At 44.3% G+C, this 26,172-nt stretch overlaps 1 protein-coding gene across 1 annotated transcript in view; it reads left to right on the top strand.

Annotated features, from left to right (window-relative positions):
- The window catches only part of NAGK (N-acetylglucosamine kinase), a 196,607-nt gene that overhangs the window by 136,140 nt on the left and 34,295 nt on the right, over positions 1-26,172 (top strand). The window lies entirely within an intron of this gene.

The following is a 26,172-nucleotide window of genomic DNA, read 5'->3' on the forward strand; positions in this document are numbered from 1 at the left end:
TTTCTTAATATGATATGGCAGAGATAAGAACTAGTTTCTATTTGTCTGAACTCTCACTAAAGTTAACTCTAGTTTTGTGGATATTACAAGAAAGATTTTGGGTTTGTTGACCAAAAGGTTGCAGAGAGGAATTTCAGGATTTTAAATCCACGCAAAATATTTATCAGCCAGTTGTAGAAAGAAAACGTTGTTGCTAATACCAAGATTTTTTTTAGCTGCCAATTAGTCTTTGTGGTTGTAGCTGACCCAATACTTCAGGACAAGAAATGATGAGGAAGATTATTTATGTATTGAATTTGTACAGCTCATAATTGCTTTGAACGATGTTCTGGCCCTAGCACACCCACAACCTGACCTGGGAATTCGAGCTTAAATGCCAACGTTTTTTGGGTTTTCTTCAGGTTAAAATAATTAGTTGCTGAATGTAGATCCAGGGGTAGGGAATACCAAACTTTGGTGACATGTGATTATAGGGATTATAGGGAAGTGCCCCTTTTTGACATGGTCAAACCCCCCCCCCCCCTTTTGGCCCGGTATTTGATGCAATTATGAGAGAAAGAGCTCTGGGTTCCTGCTATCCAGGTTCCCAGTGCCAGATCTTTCCCTCACACTGTACAATTGCTCCCCCACAATTGCCAATATTTTTACCACCCCTGCAAGTGCCTAGTAAATGGTACCCCCGGTACCTAGGGGCATGGGTACTAAAGAGGGTCCCTAAGGGCTGCAGCATTGTGCCCCGACCTAAGAGATCCCTCACCTAACTCATACAGACTACCATTGCTGCATGTCTTGGCGCAGACAAAGTTAAAAAAAAACATGGCACACATCCCTGTGTGCTATGCCTGCAGACACTGCCTACAGTATAGAAAAGTCACCCCTATGACAGGCCTTAAAGTCCTAAGGCAGGGTGCACTATACTACATGTGTGGACATATCTGCATGAGCAGGGGAAACAACCTTTACAACGCAACTTTTACAACGTAACATCCATTACATCGCATGCCATTACATCGCATGACACTACAACGCATGACACTACAACGCATGTCATTACAACGCGTGTCATTACAACGCATAGTACCCTTACACTATCCAACACTTACCTTACTGTTGCACCCCCTGGATTTAGAATAGTAATTTTTACCCCTACACTATCCAACACTTACCCTACTGTTGCACCCCCTGGATTTAGAATAGTAATTTTTACACCTACACTATCCAATACTTACCATACGTGCAATGTAATGTTATGCGTTGTAATGGTATGCGTTGTAAAGGTAGTATGTGTTGTAATGGAATGCATTGTAAAGGTAGTTTTTAAAAATTCGATGTAATGGCATGCGTTGTAATGGAATGCTTTGTAATGGATGTTGCGTTGTAAAAAATGCGTTTTAAAGGTATGCGTTGTAAAAGTATGCGTTGTAACGTCATACATCCCATGAGCAGATATGCCTCTGTGCTGGCCAGTTCAATTACTGCCAGTACAAGTGAACAGGGAAGCTCTTTTATGCAAGGCAAGAAAACGTGTTGCATACTACCTCCTAAAAAATTTTAAAAAAAAGAGGAGTGTTCGTTATGTAGAAAACTACAGTATTTTGCACATGTTTTAGAAATATAGAATTACTGAATTGCCTTAGAAACCGGGTTTTATTGCATAGATGATTTATTGAGTGGAGGGCAACACTGTGTTTCTTTTTCCCGGAGACAGGCTCGTTGGTGCTAGTTCTCATCCACCGCCCCCCCCCCCCCCCCCCCCCCCCCCGGCAATGCCTAACTTCCCCACCACATTAAGTGAACAAATCGCCACGTTCGTGATAAACCACGCAAAGGTGCTCTTGGCCGGATATGAACTACTGGTTCAACGACGGCTCGGGGGGACCACAAGCTGCTGAATTTTCGGAATCATTGTCCAATTTAAACTTAGTTCAACATGTCCATAATCCCACTCATGAAAAGGGCCATATTTTAGATCATATTTGGACCCATAATATCTCACTCTCTATATCCAGTATCTCTCCCTGTATTTGGTCAGACCATCATCTGATACAATTTCCTATCTCAGCCAGCGCACATAAAAAGCCTGCCGTATTGGCAGGGGGTGAAATCAGGAAATGGAATTCCTTAAACAGAGCAGATTTTATCGAAACCTTGGAGGACTCAGTACCTACCTTCTGCCGTGATGTCAACATTCAACATCATGGACAGAAAAGTCACAGAATGGTTTTCATCAGCTAGCAACATTCACGCCCCTATTGTTAAATTCTCGCGGGCCCGCAATTTCGAGGCACATAAATGGTTTTCTTAAGACCTTAAACAACAAAATCTTATGTTACGTCAAACGGAGAGGAAATGGAGATCAAGATATTCAGTCGAAGACTGAGATCTTTGTCTCAGCTCGCAGGGATTATAAAATAGCTCTCTCCACTACCAAATCAGCTTACTTCTCAGCTAAACTTCTCAACGCTCAAAATAAATCCAAAGAAATTTTTAAAATTGTAAACGATTTATTCAATGACACGAGAACTTTGCCAACGCAGATGCCTCCTCAGGAACTCTGCGACACTTTAAACCATTTTTTTCTCAACAAAATCTCCTCCATTAAAGCTAGCCTTCCCAAAACTACCAACTGGGAACCACTGGAAGATATCTTAGAGTCAGAGCACTCTAGACACTCTTCAACCTCTATGTATTGAAACCTTAACGGCACTTATGACCCGGCTTAAATCCAGATCACCCGACGACTGTTGCCCCCCGCACGTCTCTAAAGAGATATTTACTGCCTTACCTCAGAGCTTGATTTCTTTTCTCAACGAGTCATTGACCCAAGGTAAGGTGCTGAGTGCCTTTAAGCATGCTACGGTAGTCCCCCTCATAAAAAAACCTGGGGCAGACTCCAGCAACCTGGTCAATTACCGCCCCATTTCCCTTCTCCCGTTTTTGGCAAAAATATTGCAGGCTCACGTAGCCTGCTGTGTGTCTAATTTTATTGGACGTTCAGACTATCTGGAACCAAACCAAGCCGGTTTACACCCAGCGCATTCCATGGAGGCCGTGATCTTGGCTGTCCTGGACACCCTTAGAGCCAACGCGGATAGGGGTGACCACCAGGCGCTTGTGCTACTGGATCTGTCGGCCGCGTTCGACACGGTTGACCACACCATCTTATTGAGCCTTGTCGAGCAGGCCGGCATACGCGGCTCAGCCCTGGAGGGGATTAAATATTTCCGAGCGGACCGCACTCGGGCGTCAGGCTTGGCAATTTCACAGCCCCCAAACTTACCTCCACGTGTGGGGTTCCACAGGGTTCTTCACTATCCCCACTGCTTTTTAATCTCTACATGAGACCTCTAATACAATCACTAAAAAGCAGGAATATCACTATCTTAAATTATGCCAATGACCTCCAGATCATCTTCCCTCTTGGCTCTCCCAATGCTGTGAGTGAGTTTCAATCCACCATGCTCCACATTCAGCGTTGGATGGACGTCCACCACCTCAAACTCAACCCGGGCAAGACAGAGTTGGTCCTGCCTGGGGACAGCAAGAGGAGCTGGGGCCCGCAATTTTGGCCACTAGAACTCGGGCCCCCTCCCACTCACTCTGTCTCTGTAAAAAGCTTAGGGATTACCATCAACGCTGATATGTCACTCAGTGTGCAGGTGGGAGCCGTGATTTCTTCTAGTATCCATCAACTGCGAAAAATTAGAAAAATAGCCTACCTGCTGACCCAGTCTGCTTTAACCCAGGTGGTTATAGCATTAATACTCCCGCGGCTTGATTTCTCCAACTCTATTTATCTGGACCTACCTGTAGGCCTGCAAAAAAGGCTTCAAATGGTCCAGAATCAGGCAGCCAGACTGATTCATAGACAACCTAAGTGGGTATCAGCCAGACCCCTTCTAGCTCAAATTCACTGGCTTCCGATAGCTCACCGTGTATCCTTTAAGACTGGCTGTTTAGCCTTTAAGGCTCTGCATGGCAAAAGCCCCAAATTCATAAAGAACATGTTCACCAAATATACTCCACGGCGTAATCTACGGTCCGCTCATCATTTCCTGCTTACCACTCCGTCTTTTAGACGAAAGCATATGGTAGACTGTTGCTTCTCCCACCTCGCCCCCACCTTTTGGAACTCCCTCCCTCTTGCACTTAGAAGCTGTAATAACCTCCTCAGCTTTAGAAAGTCCCTGAAGACATGGTTATTCAAACAAGCCCACGCCTAGCAACTCAATGTCCATGCTTAGGATCTCGATCGTATCCGCTTCAGTTCTCAGCGCAATGAAACCCAAGGGTGTACGCGCGCTTTATAAATGTCTGATAACATAACTGAAAAAGACTAACTTGGTTCCTCAGAGCCTAATGGTTACAGGCCCATCTCTAGGTTACCCTTCCCAGCCAAACCATTGGAGAAGGCTTTGAATATAGAACGTATGTTATTTATAGATAATAGCCTTCTGGCCCCCGCCCCAATATGGATTTAGAAAGGCACACCGTACAGAGACCGCTCTGATAGCGGCATCAGAGGAATTGAGGTCTATTTCAGATGGAGGCGGCCGGCCGCACTGATATTATTGGATCTTTCAGTGGCCTTCGATCGGTCAACCATACTATCTTGATTGACCGTCTCTCTAAATTTGGAATACGCGGTCTTTTGCTTAAGCTGATAACCTCTTTACTAGCCGACCGAACGAATCATGTTGCAACGGGCGAATTCATTTCTGACCAGTTTCGCCTGCCATGTGGGTGCCTCCGGGCTCTTCATTTAGCCCTACGCTTTTCAATCTTTGTCACCCCCTTGGCAAGACTGATTAAATCGTTTGGGTTCTCTGTGGTGTCCTATGCCAATGATACCACTATTTGGGTATCTATAAACAGGTATCCCGAAGATACTGCTTTATAATTTAGTTCTTGAACATCTCAGATTATTGGAAAATGCTAAATTGTTTAAAGCTCAACTCCAGTAAAACAGAGGTCCTTCTTCTCAGCAAAGACAATTATTTATGGTTTCCAAGCTGGTGGCTTTAGGATAAGGGGGTACTTCCCTCACCAGGGCGGCAAGTGAAGAACCTGGGGATTGTCTTTGATGATGAGCTTTTGTCTTTGATGATGAGCTGAACTACGAAGATCGGGTCAACGCATTAGCATGATCAGTATTTTTTACCCTAGAAATGAATTCGGAAAATATGTCCCTTCATTCCCTCTGACCTCCAAAAAATGGTGGTCACTACTCTAGTCTTAGCCAAATTGGATTATGGTAATGCCCTATTTATTGGCATCCAGAAAAAATACCTCCACAAACTTCAGATGTTACAGAATGCCTAAGCCCGGTTTCTCTCAGAAATACCAAAATATCAGGCAGTTTTGCAGGCCTTGATTAAGTTACATTGGCATTGAGATTTGAATTCAAGGCTCTTTGTATAGCTTGTAAGGTACTGCACAACATTGGTCCAGACTATCTTCAGGAGAGATTTGTCTGGTATACCCCCTCCCAGGAAACTCAGATCCTCGGAAGCCAAGCACCTAGTACTGCTTAAGGTCAAGCGAGCATCATTGAGCGGTAGGAGTTTCATTTTGGAGACAGCAATACTTTGCAATTCTCTCCCCGTGAGTTTAAGAAACTGTCCAGGCCTCTTGCCCTTCTGAAAATCTTTAAAGACCGGACTCTTCATTCATTAGAGCTGCATTTTCTTTCATTGTCTTTTCTCTCTCTCACTAAAGCATCAGCGCCAAGACGCTTCAGGGTATTCGAGTGCTAATTTAAAATAATGAATCAAATCTTCTGATTTAGTCTTTTTTCTTGAGGAATTTTTTCATTGGTGGGGTGGGCTGCCGACTGAATCAGACAGAGGGTTTGATGGCACAGGTTACTGCTCATTAAATCTTTCACAGGACTTAGAAGCATTCTGGAAGTCAAGATGATTTCAGTGGGGCACACCAGCAAGTTGAATCTGACCGGCGACTCTGCAGTTCAGCATCAGTCCTGTGGTAACCTCTGATTCTTTTATGGAAAAAGTTCGAAAAAAGTTTCTTTGTGTCCATGTTTGCAATCATGAGGGGGAGAAAGTACACTCTAAAATCAGGCAATTGTCCAGGACCCTTTGGCTACAACTTATTGAGTTACGACTTAATCTCCCAGAAGCTACCAGCAGGGTCCAAGGCAAACCTGTTGGAAGTGGTCAGCAGGGATCTTCTTTGTGGGCAGGCTTTTTGCACCGTTAGTGTTTCTGGAGCTTGACAGGAGACTAGGAAGCTATCCCTTGGAGACCAGTCTTCTGTCCTGGATTCAAGTGGAACATGTCCAGCCCTTGTTTCTCTCCACAGGTAAGACAGCAGGTTCAGTCCTTTTTCTGAGTACCAGTATTTTGGGTCAGCAGACGTAGTCCTTCTTAGGTTTTCCACAGATCCAGCAGTGTTCTGAGGAAGGTAGCCAGGGATGCCACTTTTATGCTTGCCACTACCCTTTTATAGGAAAAGGTTCCCATGGGCAACTCTATCCACTTTGACATAATTTCCTTGGGATGGCCCTAACATTCCCACCGTGTCCTCCTCTTCCAAAGTCCAACATGACAGAACCATTCTTCCATTGGTTAGAGCTATGGGCAGACCCCAGAGGTGTGTCCAATATAATGAGCAACTCCCCCTGCAAAACCAGTTCTGGGACATGTTTTCCCCTCTACTGGGATAATTGCCATTCTTGCTACTTGGACAATTGCCGGGGCAGGCCTAGTTGTGGGTTACATCTACCTGTGACAGGGGCTGCCCCTTTAAAGCTTGTACATTTGATGGCCACATGCCTCAGGCCATTCTGTCAAAAGGAGTTCACACCTCCTCCCAGCCAAGTGCTTTTTGTTCCCTTTCCTGAAAGCAATTCACACCTCCCAGCAGGCCGGTGGGCGACAGCTGGGGACTATCTCTGAAAGGGCTACTGGAGGATTAAGGGAGAAAAATGACAACTTTCTAAAAGTGGCATTTTTAAAACAGTAATTTCAAGTCAAACGTTGCCATCAGATTCGAGTTTTAATTACTATACATTTGAGTCCTTGAACCATGGTTATAGCTACTCTCAAACTTAAATTATACATTTGCCACTGTGAAAAACGACATGGGAGGTGTTTCACTGTAAGGACATGTAAAACATAAATACACATGTCCTACACTTGTGGCCTACCGTAGGGGTAACTTATAGGTATTACAAAGGAACGTATAGCCCTGGCAAAGGGGTTATTCTGCCTGTTATACATATTAGAAAAAAAGTGTAGTCCTGGCAAAGCGTTGTTTTTGCCTGGAGATTTGCAGATTTAAAACTGTCATACTAGACTGAAATGGCAGAGCTAGAAACATGTTTTCACTTCGTCGTGCTAGTGGTGACCCATTCAGTGCAGCAACTCACTAGTGGCATTTAATTTGCCAGCCCTGGGTACCCAGAGATTATGATTATGATCAGCAGAATATTATTCTATGTTTGCTGATTATTTTATGGGTACAATGCAGGAGCTGATAGGTTTGTTGAAGAAGGAAGCACTTTTTGAATAAGCAAATTAATGTAAAGAAACATATTGCAATGTTAAAGGGGCTATTGTGCATGCAGTGGCACTCAAGCCATATGAAGGGTATTCCAATCATAATCACAAATGCCAGAGTGTATGGGTTGGGGCAGTAATGATGCAAGCAAACTTGATAAAGTTGTTGCTTTTGCAGGCAGGACATTTCCGCGAATCAAAGTGAACTAGTAATTTAAAAAGGCATGTAAATGGAAGCATCTGCTTGTTGCTGGGGGGTGCAATAGTCCCACACGTACTTATAGAAAACCAGTTGTGAAATAGGTTTGGACTATAAGCCCATGGTCGAGATTTTTCAACGAAGAGTGCTAGCAGAGCTACTTCAGGTATTGCTTAGTGGATCTGTCATTTACAGAAGCACAATATATGTGTCAAATATGTGTCCAGTGTTGAAAAATACGATGTAGAGTACATGTCTAGATTGCTAGTGGTGGGTGATAAGTGGGTAGGGAGTTGAAGACTAGATAGTAGCAAGTTGCTGGAACAATAGGAGAACAAGCAGGATCATAGAACTGACTAACAATGGAGAGATAGTGGATGTGAAGTCCGAAGTGCATTTCCAAGAGTTGGTTGAAGTTTGTGGGTAAGTGGCTGAAATTGATCATTATAAATTGGTCTGAATTATCGGCGGAGAATGACATTGTGTTACAGTCTGATGAGTTAGTTGTAGCGATGCCCTAAAAAGAGTTACATTAGTGGAGTTGTTACATGTGATGCGTGGAGTAATGTTGGCAGTGAAGACAAAGGCAAAATCTTATTCCTGGTTTTCTAACTTGGATATGAATAAAGATATTGAGAAATGTGTAAGAAATGTTATGTCTTGTGTTAGGCGTGAAAAGTCTTGTGTTACAAGAGAAACATCTTTATTGGCATTTGACTACCACCAACGTGCGCAGTAGCGGATCGGAAAAAGTATCCACCGATCATATAATTATACAGAAATGTGAGGGTTGTATGCCTTGATCATTGTGAACAATGATCAAAATGGTCTGAATTATGTAAAGGAAGTAAGGTCCAGTGATGTTTCAGAATTTTTATGTTTTCGTTAAGGGCTTGCCAAGAAAAGCTGATCAGAAGTGGTGATTACTGATAATATTTAGTAATTCCTTTCAGGGGAGATGAAAGCATTTTGAAATGATTTGGTTATGTGCATTTAAGACTGGCTAATATCCTAGAGAAAAGGGTGTTGTAGAGTGTTTTAATTCGGTGCTGATTTAAAAATATTTAGAATTCATTTCACTCATCTGACCATATGTAATTTCCAAACATTAATGCATATTTTTCAAAGTGACCGCTTATCATCCTGTGTCTCTTTCATATCTTTTGTGAATTTTCTTCATACTTGTGTAGTGATCCATTGTCCATGTGGCTAGGTTTGTGCTATTTTTCCTTTCTTTTTTCAGTCTTCATTTGTTATTTATTAATTAACAATACAAAACAAAGACAAAAGTATGGATAATCGTCACAAGTGGAACTCTCCATCCAGGATGTACAGTCTAATAAACATAAGAGTATGAAAACAGTCTCGTACCATTTTCCCTCAATGGTATCTATGCAGGAAGGAAGGATAAAGCATGTTTTGGCGCGGAGTGAGGGTGGGAGGGGAGAGGAGGTGGGATTCAGGACACTGTTGCGGGCTGTAAGGTCAGTGCTTAAATAGATCTAAGAAATGAAATGAACAGAGTAATAAAAGGGGGGAGCATCCTAAAATGAAGGACTCAGCCAGAAGGTGTCACAATCACGATAGGAGTCGCCATTTGCAAATTATAAGGCAAGAATTGTTTGGTGCAAAGTAAGAACATGGTGTGGGGAGCACATAAATTGGAGACGAAGCAAATTTCTTATTTATGGCAACCACAAGATTACTTTGAGAGGAAAATCTTTTTTTTTAAAAGAGGAAAAGGGAAGCAGGTTGTCTTCTCAACCCACAGCTAAGGAGCTAGCCATGATCAGGAGGATGGAGAAGGCAAAAATTGCTTCTGTAAATACCAATTACCAAAGACTCGCGAGTTAGCCTCAGGATATGCAGATTAATACAGATCTTCTACAGTTCTAAGACTAGGGAAAATACTAGACACCAATTTCTGTAGGATCGTCGGCAGAGGGTCTTATCAGAGAAGGAGAAAGGTTTTGAAGGGGGTAGAGATAAAATAATTGGTTCAGGAAATATATAAGGCGTGATGATACTCCAACATTTAAAAAACCCTTACTCTACTGGTTTGCTGTTGGGGGGCTGGAAGAAGAACTCTTTCTTCATATCAAGTCTAGTCCACGGTAGGAATGCACATGTTATCAGTCATTTTCTTCTAAAGTAGAAAATCTTTCGGTGAAGCTTCCGGCCAATCAGCTCCTGCCAGTAGTAAGTGGTTTACCACACCCTTATTAGTGAGTATGTATGTATGTAGGCGTAGAAGGATCTACTCAAGTAGTGCACAAAATGTGTTGGTGTAGCAGAAGGGAAAAAGGCCCTTTCATATGTTGATGTGGAAAAAAATGAATTTCTTTGCAATTTCATAAACATTTGTAGCGTAGAGAATAACAAGGGCCCGATTAGAGCGGACTGGTGATAAAAACAAATCCTCCAATTATCGAACAAGTGCTAAACCTGGTGAAGAAACCACTAGTGGAGTTTTTACCTTCATAAAGATAGTGTGGTTGGAGGAATTTCTACCAGAAACGCTGCGTCGACACTCTTTATGATTCAGCCAGTCCCGTAGGACCTTGCTGTTACTTTAGAAAGTCATCCCTATGAAATCTGTATGAAATTGCTACGAAATGATCCATGTATAAATGAAATTCGTGATCTGATATGTCTAGGAGTATTGCATTGTAATATTTTTTTTTTATTGTGTGCAGAATTTTTAAACCTATATTTGTAATATATGTTTTTACAACAAAAACTCTTCAGATCTATTGTCTCAACAATCTACTATACTACGTTTGGAATACTCCTCTAAGAAATGTTCCTTAAGGATACCGACCCATCTTAAATTCACTACTTAGACGGCATATTTGGGAGACCCAAGAAATCCTGGATACTTCAATTATAGAGAGATTTTAGTAATACTTATAAATATAATCTGTCCTGAAGAAGGTGATGAATATGGTAGTTTTCGCCGACAGAGGCATTCCAGGGAAGCACTTCTGGAGAGTGAAACCATACACGGAGTACCCATAGCATGAGCTGAGATACTATAATGCTCCTCTGGGGGGAGCCAAAGCCCATTCTATGTATATTTGAAAGCGCTGCTAACAATACAGTTGCACTGTCTATAGCTGTACCTAAACATTGATTTGTTAGCTTTATTAACGCTTAAAAAGACCTCTGCTTCGATGCAACTTACTAGCGATATTAAATTCCCTATTTTCATGAGTAAGAGTATTTCTATTAAATTATCAATGTAAACAAGTTCAACATGAACTATTCATAATCTGTAGCCTGTCTTTTTATCATTGGGCTGAGCTAGTGTTCTTCAGACTGTTATGAATGATTCATAAAAACATGAACCATCAATTAAAAAACTAAGCTTCCCTGCAACAAACACACCGCTTCACAATAAAACAATATATTTGCTACATGCCAGTAAAAAATATTTCATCAGAGATAGATTATTCTGGAAGTAGTGGCATAATTATGAGCCCGCTTTGAGGACTCATTGAATCCCCATGTGATGGTAGAAGTGGGCCAGCTGACTTTCCAAAGCATAAAAAGTTTGGACGGCCACGGGGCACCAATCGCAGGGTCCGTAGGCAGCGGGAGCCTAACCCGGCAGGCGTGAGAGATTTCCTTGAAGAACCGGTAAGTTGCAATATTTGAGGCTCACGCCCCTATTTTCAAGTTCTGTGGAACCAGTTTTACCTTCTAGATGACACATAATCCAGCACAGTACAAGTGCCTGCATTCAAGATCACTACCATAACATATTGAAACAACCATTGGTGGTTAGAAGTAGTGAAGTAGTGTGGCTCACTGGTTAGAGGCGGCAGACCCGAGAGCATAGGACGGCCCGGGACCAGGGTTCGATTCCCGACGAGGCAGGTTTCTGGACCAGGGTCAGCGGACTCGATAATTCTCTCGCCTCGGTGCCCACTCTGATCAGCGATCACACTCGGCAACTCTGGGCACTAGCTTGCCTCATCTTCACTAACGGCCCCACCAGACCGCTGGGGATGCCTGGTCTCACCCTGGAGATACCCATTAAGGGACCATCTCTCAGGGAAGCCAGGAAGGGTTTCGCAGCGGTCGAAGCGCGGAGGTACCCCTTCGGGAGTGATTCCAGCGCTATATAAGCACACAATTAATTAATTAATTAATTAATTAGACCCATTTATCCATGTGAACCCTGCCACAGCACGAAGAGCAGTTCCATTTTGTAAAAGACAGACATAATAGAAATTCTGATTTCCCCATATTGATTCACTATAGGATATGGTGCTGATCCTGTGGTCCTGATGAAGGTGGTTTGATACCTTTTTCCACCGACACCTGCGTTGACTGAATGTTTGGGAAATCCCATGTCCACAACAACAAAAGAAATTGGAGATTTCTCCTAGTTGTAATCTACAGTGTATGCGGTAGGAGGTTGGGGTGATAATGTGCTTGCTTGGTGAGAGGAGTGAGTTAAGTGGTATACAGGGTAGTGCACACAAACCTACAGTGCAAATCAAAATGAGATAAATAATGTTAAAAAGAGTGTATATATAAATATATGCGGTTATGTTTTTTTTATATATGTAAATTCGAGGAAAAAAATCGAGAAATATATTTCATTAAGAATTTATATGTACATGGCTATATGATTGCAAATAATGTACCACGAAGATAATGAATAAAAAAACAAAATCAACACACAAATCGGTTCTATGTCGTCGTTCCTGTAGTAGTTGGTGGTTGGGATAGTGGGCACTGTGAGCCATTGTTGAAGCATCAGAGGTCATGTGGGCAGTGTTTTTCATGAGGCTTTGCTTTCCCCTTTTCCCAGACCTCAAAAAATCATTTTTAGGGGCACTTTATTTTCCTTTTGTAGAAGTTAACATGGGACATTGTGGCTTTTTATTAATTAATTAAATTGAGCGTCACTGTGTAACAGCCCCATTAAAGTTTTCGCAAGGCGCAGAGCAGATGCATAGTCCACCTGAGTATTTCTTTGTTCTTGAGCAGAATGTCGTTATTTAGTCATATTGGGGAGGTGGGTCGAGAAAGGAACATTACTATATCGGTAAATTCGTTTGACTGATGACACTTTTTTTCTACCGCACCGCTGCAGGTTTATGGACGTGTTTCAACCCAGTAATCTTCGTCAGGACTGCGGGGCTGCAATGCAGCATGTTGAATTGTGGCAGATACCTATGATTTCTTACTCCATAATTCCTTTTGTTAGTGGAGTACAGGATCGTTTTACATTCCTTTACTGCGCTGTGTTTTGTTTTCTGTGGCACAACGTTTATGGTCTCTTAGTCTTTAGTTTTGGGTGCAAGTGTAGTATGGATGGGTATTTTTTCCATTAAGTTATTGTTTGTCTTTTTCGTATCCTTCTCATCCTTGAGATGCAGTCTCACCAGCCATGCCAGTGCATCTGAGGATAATTTGGGCAGGCTCACGAGCTACCGTTACCAGGCTAAAAGAAAAAGAGTACATGTGTTCTTGAATCCCTGATGCCCTCAAACTCACATTCTTTGAATTCATTTAACTCTGGTAGTACCTTTCATTCCCAAAGTATGATCAACAATAGACTCTTTCTTAGAATTGATTTGAGTGGTAATGGAAAATGCTGGAATTTGTGATCAAAGTGCTGACTCCAATTGAGAATCCTCTCTTTCTATTAAAACGGAGGTGGAATAATCCCCTGTGGATTCTTTAGCACCTTCTTCATAACTTGGAAGACTTTCGGAGAAAATAGTTAATCTGGTGGTACCTGATCTCTTCCATAACTCGAACACACAGACGCCGCGGAGCCGTGTACACTACTACTATCGCAATATCCAGTGATACGTAGGTTCTGGGAACAGAAGTGATTGAATCCTTCACACGAACAATAGTGTGGTTACGGTATTCTCTGGTTACGTGTAAATCAGAGGGGATAGATAATAATTGGTCTTATCAATGGGCAATTGATATGCCCCGTGAGCGAAGGGATACATTGTGGTTTTTTACATATTATGTAATATTGATTTGCTTTATGAATTGGTTTAAAATAAATAATAATAATATACAGTTCTTTGGGAATGACTGACATGTTTTGAAACTGTTTGCTTTATGTTCACTCATTGATTCATTGCAATTTTTCAGTTGCATTTATCTTGGTTGCTTAGGGTCTAACTGTTTTCCTGGATAGAGAGGTTTTATGGATATATCCTTTGGGGAAGTTACAATACCCTTTTCTTGCCCAATTATCAGAAGCATATATTCATGTTTATAATTCTGTAAACAACAAATCTCTACACCTAACACCCACCTTGGTAGGTAAGCCTGCGAGCCTAAAATGCAATATTAAACAAGGCCTGGGTGGGGATCATGATGACAGTCTTGGTGATGACAAGAGCACAGACTCTGAAGTCCCGCTCCTATCAACGAAGGTCAGGGTGACGGCTAGCCATTTTGGCAACCCATTACTCGGCGCCAGGCTGCACAGTAACACGGAACAAAGGCCAGGAGCAGCGGTCACTGCCAGGTATATTGGCTGGGAGACGCCAAGCCATGGACTACCAGGCACTGCCAAGGAGAGGGACTTAGAGGAAGGTCATTGGAATTATGTGGCATTAGATTAACAATGTGGCTTGATTGACTTAAGTTATGCGGCAAGGAAAAGCAAACATTCTACTACATATTGTGTGGCATTAGGATCTGAATATTTCAAAATGTTAACTAACTTTGATACGACAAAATATACTTCAAAATAGATCTGACTATCACGTGAAAGTGAAAAACAGGACTTTTCTTTTTTTTTTAAAGCTGTATAAATGATGTTTTGTGTATAAAAATAGAACGTATGTCAGGCTCTTCAGTGGCACAATGTCACACTCTTTTTTGAAATCTGTTCAAGAGCCTCATCCCTGTGCAAGTTCAAAACATGTTATTGGTATATTCTTGGTGCGTTTGAAGACACGGCTATGAGGGTGTTTTATACTACAGTTGCCATTTCCCTGCCTTGCTGTAAACCTGGGGAAGGCAGAACTCTGTGTAAATAAGTACTGTGCGGCCTGTGCCATAGGCCCCAGCCGCAGCAAATAGTATCTAGTTGAAATGAGCAAAGGAAACTCATCAAAGCACTTCACATGGAGTACTGTTTTACCGGCGCATTACCCAACCTGGCACCAGGGAGCAAAGTAAAGCGCAACACGATTCGACGATCGCCATTTTAGTACCGGAGTGTAACCTGTTGGAAATTAGGGCATATCTCTTCGCAAAGGAGTGCCATGCGGGTGCGCCCATGGTGTAGGCCCCAGACATAGAAAATAGCAAACAGATTTCCGCAGCAGGCGCGGAGGCCATTCAACTATCTTAGCTGCTGCACATGATGAAAAATCTTATCACGAGTAAAATCTTATCAAGCACTGAACAAGGATTTACATATTACTGTGATTATTTTACTGTAAATTAATGTTCATCAACAAATTATCTCCCTAATAAAACTTACTTTTACTTACCTCTTGTGTTGCACAAGAGGTAAGTAAAAGTAAGTTTAATTGAGGCAGCGGAGCTCAATCTTTACTTTTCAAATGCGTGCCGTGGTGTAGGCACATAACAGCAAGCAACCAACCGAATCGTGTTCGTGTTGCACCAAAATAGGGGAGAGAGACAGCCTCCTCCCACGCCTGCGCTGCCTCACATGACGTCACACACACACTGCCAAGGAGGCCCCTGGTAACCAAACCACAGCGTCTCTCTCTGAGCCGATCCCAAAGCTGCTTCTGCTGTTACAGCAACGCCAGGATAGGCACCGGCAGGCGGCATCGACGTGCATTACTGAGAACTGGAGCTGCAGCTTTGAGTCACCCCTGGCTCAGTAATGCTCAGGTGGTGAGACCTCTAGTGCGCATGTCAGTCTGGCCGGAGAAAGGCTACCGCCCAATCCAACCAAACATGCGCACTTGGGGCCAGGTGCCCGCTGCCGCTGGCTAGTGAAATACTTGCCTGTCCATATAAGCCTCCGCCCCGGCCACAAAGTTCTCAGGGGCCAGCTCGCACTTCTCGGTTGAACTCCAGAGGCTGCAGCAGCCCCTTTCTCTTTGCTCCCCCCCCCCTCCCCCCCTTCCCCCTGCGAGGGCAGGCCCATTGTCATTCCGACTGAGGCCGATTATCCCCTTTCGAATGACAATTCACCCGCCCTCTGCCTTTAGCATATCATGTGCCGGTGAAATCGTAGTTAGCGTTTACAGAGGAGTTTTCCCCAGAGTACTGTGGAGAACTTGTGTAATTTGTCAATGTTGTACACAGAGTGAACAGGGCAGGAGCAGTGACTGGACAGAAGATGCGACAGGAAAGGAGAGGAGACTGGGAAGGAGAGGTGACGGGACAGGAGGGGTGACTGGGCAGCAGCAGTGACTGGGCAGGAGCGGTGATGGGTCAGGAGATGTGACGGGGCAGGAGCAGTGACGGGACAGGAGAGGCGACAGGAAAGGAGATAGAGAGTGATAGAGAGGTGACAGGGCAGGAGAAGTGACTTGTACTTCCTTGCCTATTTATTTATATACTATTGCATGACATCCACTGATGTGTCTGCAAAGCATACCCGTTGTCCTGAATTTTTGTCCTTAATTTTGACCTCCTGTCCTGAATTTTTGCCGTGAATTTTAAACCCCTTGTACTGAATTTTTACACTCCCCATCCTAAATTTGCACCCATGCCAGTTGGGCACCCTACCCTACGCCGTGGCCTAAGGCGTTAGATATGCATAAACACGTGGTGCTTATTCTCTGTAGTTGGAGGGCTCCAGAACTTGTTTTTGAAAAAGAGAAAGCTAGAAAAGGAAGAACGAAAAAGCAACAGCGAATCATGTTTCCTCTCTTTTTGTCCTCTTCTGTGGAACAAAATCTGCCTGCCTCATTTCCGTAGAAGAAAAGCAGCGACAAGTGTGCCTTGTTTGTTTTTGGAGCAGTACAAACAGTCTGATACGGCGCCTGCCCCCTGTCTCCCCGTGGATGCCAGATGCATGAGGCCGCAGCTCCGGTCCCGTCACCGCAGGGGTGCTGTAAACAAGCTGCGTCACCTCTCCTCGTTTAAAGCGTGACGTGGCCTCCTCCGCCAGAAGGCGGGAATGCCCCGGGCGCTCGTGCCAGGGTGGGGGAGGGACCGCCGAGGACACCAGAGGCCGGCGCGAGGCATTCCTCCCGCGTGCCTCTGGTTACAGCCTCGAGCCCGAGTCTAAGGTCCCCGCAGGGCCTGCTGTCCTCTTTGTTGATTAGCTCCAAACATGTTGACGCTCAGAGAGGGGTTGCCTCGCGCCGGCTCGAGCAGCTGTACAGCGCCTCAAGGACCCACTGCAGGGCCTCGAGGAGCCACTGTCCACGCGGTGCGTCCAGGTCCTTTTAATTCAACTGCACAGAAACATTTACAGAGAAAAGGCTGCGTGAATTCTGTTTTGAAAGATTTCCATTTTTACAGCAGCAAAGCGCAGCGGATTCCACAGTGAGCCGATGCGCAAAAAGGCCATTTAACCGCTTATAATAAAAGGAAAAGAAATGCAGGTGCTTTAAAAAAAAAAAAAAAAAGCTCCGCTCTGCTCTGCTCACAGGGTCACCAGGGGTATCAGGCGAGATGGCGCAACCCAGCGATTACTGGAGTGTGTGGAAAAGGCCACCTCGTCTCGTTATTACCAAACCTTGGCAAAGGCCATACAAGCAGAACTTGACACCCTCACTAGTACATCCTATTCTTTTATGTTTGAACATAAGTGTGGCTCAACTTAATGTCCTTGTCGTTGTACTAATCTTGGAGCGCGATTCTGTAACGCTGGGAGAAGGATCTAAACAAAGTTTGCCAGCTCTAGTACGGACAACCGCCCCCGATGCACCACCCAGGGAGCGGATTTCTTGCGCATAATCTGGCAAAGCCTCAGGATCCAGCCTTATTTGGAGAGTGTCCTGACATGTCTTTATTTTATTTTATTTTATTTTATTTATGCAATTTTATATAGCGCGAACTTTACCCGAAGGTGTCAGAGCGCTTTACATAGGACCCAGTTTCAAACATAAGGACTGACGGTACAAAACGAATTTGCAAATTTTTGACTTACATAAGAACCAGTTGAAAACATACGGACTTAGGATTACATGCGTTATAAAAAGGTACAAACAGAAAAAAATTGCAAATGTACAAGAGATAAAGTCACACAAGGAGGAGATACAAATGGATATATTCTAGGCAAATACTAGTGAAATCTCTATCTACTTAGGGAGGGGATACACATGGATATACTCTAAGAGTCACATAGGAATGGTAGAGAGCAGAGCGGACTCCTGCATAAACTAGTGATTAGAGTTATCTCTATATACATAGGGAAGGGGTAAGACTGGATATACTCTAAGAGTCACATAGGAATGGAAGAGAGCACAACGGTCTACTGCATATACTAGTGATTAGAGTTATCTCTATATACATAGGGAGGGGACACACCTGGATATACTCTAAAGGTCACATCTACTGTATATACTAGTGATTAGAGTAATCTCTATATACATAGGGAGGGGATAAGACTGGTTTTAAAGTCACATCACCAAGGGAGGGACAGAGAAGGGCAGGAAAGTGAGACAAACCAGAGAGGGAAGCAGATAGTCACAAGTAGGCATCAGGAGAGACAATAGAGAGGTCACTAGGACAGAGAGGGGGAGGTGAGAGATTGCTAAAAAGGCGGAGGAGAAAGGTAGAAGAAGAAGTGAGTCATAGAGAGAGGAGGCCGTGGGCTGGATCATACCCCGGGAGGTCGGGCAGGTGCTACTGGGCCTGTTACCCAAGCCAAAAAACAAGTCTCTGTGTAGGAAATGTGTTAATCTGGGATTGGTACTAGGTAGAAGACGAATAGTTATAATGTGGTTGCAGCACCAACCCCGAAAAACGCAGACTGGCTAAGAGACATAAAAGAATGGGCAATGGCAGAGTTAGTTAGGATGAAATTTGTGAGAAAAGTGGTAAAGGCCAAAGAAGAAAGAATGGCATGGACCGCGTTGATAACAGAACTCCAGGGGGACCACGAACAGACTGATCAACAGACTGAGTAATGGAGCACAACACGGAGGGGCGGGATACGCACAGGCCTAGAGTGGAGGGGACCAATGTCCTGGTGGAAGAAACAAACGTATGATAGGTCATCACAAAGCAGGAACCTCATGAGCCATGGGACAGGACAGGAAGGGTGGGGGGCACTGTTAATGTTTTGAGGTTATACGAATTATATGCAGAAAAATCGGGATGCACGACACCGCTTAAAGATACCAACCTACTGTTTATATATCCTATAGTAGAGTGCAAACAAATGGGTATATGCAGATGGGATTGACTATGATGATCTAGGAATACTTGTCCTTTTTTACTCTCTCTAAATTCTCACTATGCGTAGCTATTGGCCTCAAAGTCGTAATTGAGAATAGGGAGAGATACTGAAGTGAAGACCTGGTGATAGCAGTTTTCCAATTGAAAAATAACTATATACAGGCAAAGATTATTTTGAGTCGGTATTTTAATGTAAAAAAATCAGTAAAAAGGAAAAAACTGGGGGCCTTTAGGATCTCTCAGGGCTGCTTATTGTGGTGTGTGTTGAAAGTCAATCTTGATGATAAACTTCCAGTGGCATCCCCTCTCCATCCCTTGCAGGCTTATACAGTTGAGATGAATTGGATAGTTAATCAGTGCGGTAAACTGTGGCGTACGGCAGAATGATACTGAGTATAGTTCACTCCAAGACGTAAACAGAGATGCACGTGACCACTGTCTTTTATGGATTTATCATTTCTCCAGCTCTATCCAGTTTTCCCTCTGTTCTGGCAACCGTACCTTTTCCAAGCACTTGATCATTTACCCAATCCAAGATCTTATGAAAAGCCAGCCCTTCCCTGGATCTGTTTCTTTGCTGACAATCCCGCAATCTACCACAGCGCGTGTGCTGGCCAGGTCCTCTCTGATGTTTCAATCATGTCAGTCAAGCCCCTGGTGATCCCTTGATGAGTTCAGTAACTGCCTCTGTGCTGCCGTCAATGCCCTTTTCCCCCACCCACTCGTGGACCCCCTAAAAATAATTTTCTCTTGATCTATGGCCAGTTTTTAGGAGGGACGTATCTCCCTCCTATTAGAAATTCATGGTACTACCTTTGTACGCTTGATGTATTAGATCCAGTGGAAAGTAGCAGTTTTAAACCTTGTAGAAAGTATCAATGATCCAAAGTGTACATTGTGTAATTAATTTATTGGCATGGTCACATATGGCAGGTTATTGTTTTTTTTCTAAATTTGGTAATAAATTGTCTTTGGAAGTGGAGGTGTTGAAATTATCGCAGATTTGGCTATTATGTGGCCTTATCTTTGAAGAAGTATAGTTTTTCAGAGCACATTAATTTTGAGACCGCTTTGGCTGGTATCCATCCAAATAATCCCCATGTAATGGAGCTAGCTTGGCTGGGAAGTGCAACTGTTACGCAAGTCAGGCCAGTAACCAGATGACTACAATGGTGTTAACATCCCACAAATCAGGATCTCTGCTTTATTGCAATTAACCTTGAGGTAAGTGACCTTTATCCTGTAATGGATATCTACCAGAAAGGACTGAACTGTAGTCCAAGACTTAAAACCCCAGCTTGAGGTCATCTGCAAAAGTAAAGAAACAGAGTCCAAAGTTACTGATTAAAGTAGCCTATGATTAAGGCTCCCGGTTTCCATTTTTTACTGATTTTTACTGATAAATACAGACAGAAAACCATTAATTTTCTTGTTTGTATTTATTTTTAAATTTGGTTAAAAACGGAAATTGGGTGGTTTTTGAGTGATTCTAAATACATTTTGCCATGGCTGCCAGACCAATAACTGTGTGCATTGATAGGTAATGAGGTTGAAAATGAAAGGAATTTTAGTAAAGAAGCCTAACAGCAATAGATATGCACAAGGCTGAAACTGAAATGTGCATATTTTCATATAAGTGCATTGATTTATCTTCTGTGGGTGTTCATATCACTGAAACCTGGCAGGCATTCAAACATGACTGCATATGTACTGGTTAAATAAATGTGGAAAAATACCAGTTTCAGCTTTATTTTTTTCACTCTACGCAATAAATATGGATAAACACAGATAAACTTGACAAAAAATAAAAATGTATAAATGCAGATGGAAATGACAAAAAAATAAATACCAAAAAACCGGGCGTCCTATCTATGATCCAACATAAGACATCCTAAAGGGTTGAACCTCAGGAACTCCGGATGTACGTTGTTACAACGCATGCTTTTACCAGGCATGCCTTTACAAAGCAGGTTTTTCAACGCAAGTCGTTACGACTTGCGTTGGGGGGTGCTGGATAGTGAATAGTTTAATTTACTATTCCAACTCCAGTCCCCGTGGATAGTAGGGAAGGTGTTGGATAGTAAATTAAACTATTACCTATCCTAGGGCGCCCCTCAGCGCAAGTCATTGTAATGACTTGCGTTGAAAAACCTGCGTTGTAAAGGTACTGAGTGGTAAAAGTTGTGTCGTAAAGGATGTTTCCTAGGAACTCCACATAGGGATGCATGAGAGACCAAAAGAATGGAAGAGTCACTTGCTAAGTTGACCACTTTTCCTACCAGCATAATTTAGCAACTTTGGACTCAGGATAGAGGTTACTTACCTGAAAAAACAAAGGTTACAGGGACTTTATGGTTAGGCTCAGATTTCACTTGTACAAAACCAGTGAAATTCAGCAGTCATAGTCGGGGCCACTGGAATTGTGCGGCTGTGGCGATATTCTCAAAAATATTGATTTGCCACATAATCCATCATCTGCCACTTAATCTACAGATTTTAACAAAAAAATGTTTCTAGCTTAAATGGTCCAAAAGTTACAAAAACACGTGTTGTCATCTGCAAACCAGGATTGGTCACCTTTCAGTTGTTTATTGCTATATTTGGATAATTAAAATGGTACAAATGTGGTGCAACCAAAGCTCGTACAGCGTTACCAGTTTAAAAATGACAAAATAATGAAGTAATATTACAAAATGTGCCTCAGTACGCCGCATAATTAGCCTTTTCTTGATACATAATTTACTCAACCCTGCTGCATAATGTGGCCCCCTCGTGTTGCGTAATTTCAGTGGCCCCGCAATACTCTGCCTTTAACCCCAACTTTTACTTCACTCTTTACATGGTCAGTGATGTCACTGATGTAATCTCAAATGACATCACTGATGACTTCATCCAGTGATGTGTGTAGGTGGCTTCGTACCAGGCTATCTCTCAATGACCTGGCTTTTCTAAAAGTAATCAGAGGGACACACGGGATATCATAGCCGATTATGTTGTCAGTTTTCAAAATGTGCCAATTCCGTCTCATTATTTTCCTCAGTTCATTGGCATCATTTGAAAAAGTGGTGATCATTCTGAACTTGTTCTTTCCTGTTTCATTCACCTGTCTAATCTTTTTCTCTTTGATTAGTAAAGTATCTCTGGATATATTCCTCACCCTGTTGAGGGTCAGTTCCAGGAATTCTCTGTTGTATCTTCTGTTCGCAAATCTGTTCACACTATCTTTAGCCGCTGTTTCAAAATCAGTCTCTTTGGTGCTATTGCGTTTTAGTCTTAGGAATTCCCCATGCGGGATGCTCCTAACCAATCCAGGTGGATATTTACTGGCCGCGTGCAATAATTCCATAGGAAGAGTGTTTTTTCGTTTGCAAATAACTTTCAATACTAGTTTAACGCTCACTTTAGCTGCTGCCTTGAAAATTTCAGGGTGATACATCAAGTAGGGGCCGAGCAAAAGGGGAGGTGGAGGCCGAAAAACGCCTTTTCTCCATGTTAATTTCCACAGGAGTTTTTAGACACGGGTACCGCCCTAACTGCTGAATGGAATTATACCAAACTTGGCGGAAAGTTAATTCTTGGTCCAGAAAGCACTCTTTTTGTTAAATGTTGTAATTCCGCTCAGTATTTGCTGAGAAATGTAATGATTTCTGATGTGAGAAGTTGGCCTGGTATATAATGCTCACTAATTCTAGTGATCACTTTGTACCATGCCAAGCAACCCTTATGATGATTGGTTGTAATTCAACCTTGTAGACCAGTTATCCTAGTGGTAACGTGGACAAAGCAGTCTTAGGCTAAACTCTGAAAGGCATGTGAAGCCAGCTGTATTACCATACACAACCCCCTTGAATACCAAATAAAAGGGACACCACACAGATATATATTGAAAATATATATTGATTTATTAACTATAAAATCCCCTGGACTCTTTATGAGCACAGAAGCACAAGCGTTAAATCACAAGACAGTTTAAAATACACAAAAGTTGCACAATATGGATGATCCCTAGGGGACACCTAAACCATATACTAAGAAAGTGGTATAAGAGATACCATTCAGAAAGGAAACAGGCCTAGGGCCTTGGGAATCGCTGGAGCTATTCGAGACTAGCAATGATTAAGTCGGGAAAGGCCCGCGGGACTCGGGTGCAGTGTCTAAAGTGCACGCACTTTCCAATGTAAAGTCTATGGTGCGTAAAAAGTACAACGTTAGATAGTTCGGAACCTTCTGAGTGACCTAGAACGCTGAAACTTAAGACACAGGCCCTTGAGATGTGTACCAGTGTAGGAACACCGGCGGAGCTGCCCACAGGAAGCGGGTGCACAGGGTCGAAGTAGTGTCGGGTTTCGTCACGCTGGTCGATGGTGCTTGGAGCTGAAGATGCTGCAGGCGGCTCGATGTGAAGAGTTCTGGTGGATCCAAGGGTGGATCTGAAGTTGTGAAGACCTGAAAGCAGAGGGGACAATGTTCAAAGTCACTAGCCAGTGACTACCGTGGAACCAGATTGGAACCAGGCGATGTCGGGTGCAAACAGGCGTTGAGGTGTAGCTTCTCTCTGCAGCCACGTGGACACCGGGGGTCGAGGACGTCCAGGAGTCGGTCACGAGCTGTCCCACGCAGGCTTCTCGCTGTTGGCGGTGTCGGCGACCTGATCGGAGCAAACAGGCCTTGGCTAATGCAAGCCACTCAGGAATCGAAAGATGCTTAACACTCGGGCCAGCAAGGTCAGAGCGAGTGCTCCTTTTCACAGGAGCTTGGGCAAGTCTGGAGCAACCAGACCCGCAGTGTAGTTCGTCGGTTTCGTCGCCAAGATGGCCGCTGACCACGTGGCTAGTGGCCGGGATGGCGCGTCGAGTGGCACAATGCAAAAGGGCCCCACGCAGATCGTGGAGATGCTGGGGGGCTGATCATCAGTGCAAGGGCTGCTCGGTGGTGGGGGTTCTCAGTCCCCAAAGCACAACATCGAGGATGCCTCGGTTGCTGCGCAGTCAGCTTTTCGGGTGTCTTCCAAGAGGTCCGGTCCCACGTCACTCGGTGCCTCCACGGGTCCCTTCTTTGCAGGGACTGTGGATCGGTCTGTGAGAGGTCTGGGAGTCTGGGTCTTGTCAGGCTCGGGCTCCGGCGGGAGGCGGCGGCAAAGCAGACGTCAAGTTGCTGGTTGGTGCCTGTGTTCACAGGGTGGCCACTCCTAGGCCACAAGGGAGATTCTCTTCAGTCTTCTGAGCAGCAGAATGTCGAAGTCCAGTCTTCTTCTTTATTTCAAGTTGATTCAGGATGATCTGCTGTGCAATGGCACTGCTCCCACTCTTATTCCCAATCTGAGGGGTGGATCACCTACTAGGTCCCTCCTCTGGGAGGAACCAGGAAGGGGGGCGGTTACACCCCCTCTCCTTTGTCCAGCCTGGGTCTGGAAAGTCCCAGGACCGGTTTGGACTGGCTTATGCACGGGGACACCTTGTGTGCCCCGGGCATGTCTGATTCTATTCAGCCCTGTCCTACCCAATACACAAATCCCTGTCTGGGGTGGTGCTCGCACCTCCCAAGGCAGGAAACCCTTTGTCCAGGCCACCATTTGCCGAGTTTCGGTCAGCAGCAGGAGGCCAGACTCGTGTCTGTGGTGGCAGCATCCATTTTGTGATGCTGAGGCTCTGCTTAACTTTAACCGGGGTTAAGGCTACACACATGTCGTGTCTCTCTAGAAGGGTGGAATGCTATCCCCGTCGACAGAACTGTCGAGGGGATAGTATTCCAATTCGTATGACACCTTACTCGACATGTTTTGATAAAGCCAAACCAAAGATAGCATATAACCGCGAGGATTATAATGCACTTAAGAGTATATGGTATGGCAATATCCCGGAACAGCTTAGGGAATGGTTCCCGACAGCCGCAGACAGACTCAGCTCATGCTAGAGCACCATCTCACATATTTCCAAGCACTCTGCCTCCAGGATTGATGAGGCCTTCCATAGGAGTGGCTGATAGGAACATATGTGTCCAGTTTAAGGGTAGATATAGGGATACTATATCTAAGCAAGAGGTGATTACACCAACTTACCCCAGCTGAGTGATCAGCCAGTTGTGTCAAATATGGAGGCCAGGCCAGGGGTGGCACAATACATGCTGCAGCCCCTGGTAGGCCTTGGAAACACCTATGCCCTGGGTACCTAGGGTACACTGTTACAGGGGCCTATAAGGTGAACCAGTTCCAATTGTGTATGCACCTAAGGTACATGGAGTCCATTTTAAGGAGAGAGCAATCAGCCTGGGGCCCTGAATAGCAGGATCCCAGGCCAACTATGTCAAAAACCAGCTAAACACCAGGCAAAAAGTTTGGGGGTAACCATAGTCAGATATCCACCTTCCTACATCTGAGATATACAATTGAGGCCGCGGTGGATCCGCGACCCCTTCCGATCTCGTGCCTGAGATCTGATTGGCTGCCAGCACTTCAAACCGGGAAGTGTTGGCAGTGTTGGCAGCCATTTTGTTACTTGGTTGAACCGAGACTCAAGAAAAAAGAATTTAAAAAGGGGGGCAGGTTAGAGACCTCCTGACCCCCTTGGCCGCTTGGTTTGGTGTGGGCAAAAAGTTTTAAAAAGTCAGTTGGAGTTGCGTTAGATTCACGACTTCCACCGAAAAAGGAAAAAAACGAAGTGCAGACTCCTGCGCTTTTTAAAATGTAGGCCCCTGAGTGGGTCAGGTCCAGGGGGCAGTTGAAAATAATGATGGGGGCCCGTGTGGGCCCCCTGCCACCCCGGGGACCACCACCACCCCCACAGGCCCGCGGACCACCACCTCCCCAGGGCTGATTCTGACAAATGCGGTGGGCACACGCCCACTCACCCCCTGCAGCCCCTGGGACCTCCACCTCCCTGGGGCTATATTAAATAATAATGTGTGGGGGTTCTCCACCCCCGCCGCCCCCCTCCCCCAAACAGCCCCGGGGCAATTCTATTAAATAACATACGGGGCTGCACGCACCCCGCAGCCCCAGGAACCACCGCCTCCCAGGGGCCTCAAGGGGGAAGCGTGGTCCCCCTTGTGGAGCCGTAGATGGCTCTGGGGACAGTCACCACCCTCGAGAGGCGTCTCCAGCAATGTCCCGGTGTGCCCACCTATGGG

The sequence above is a fragment of the Lissotriton vulgaris genome, chromosome 3_1 (assembly GCF_964263255.1).
Source record: "Lissotriton vulgaris chromosome 3_1, aLisVul1.2, whole genome shotgun sequence".
In the NCBI taxonomy this organism is placed as follows: Eukaryota; Metazoa; Chordata; class Amphibia; order Caudata; family Salamandridae; genus Lissotriton; species Lissotriton vulgaris.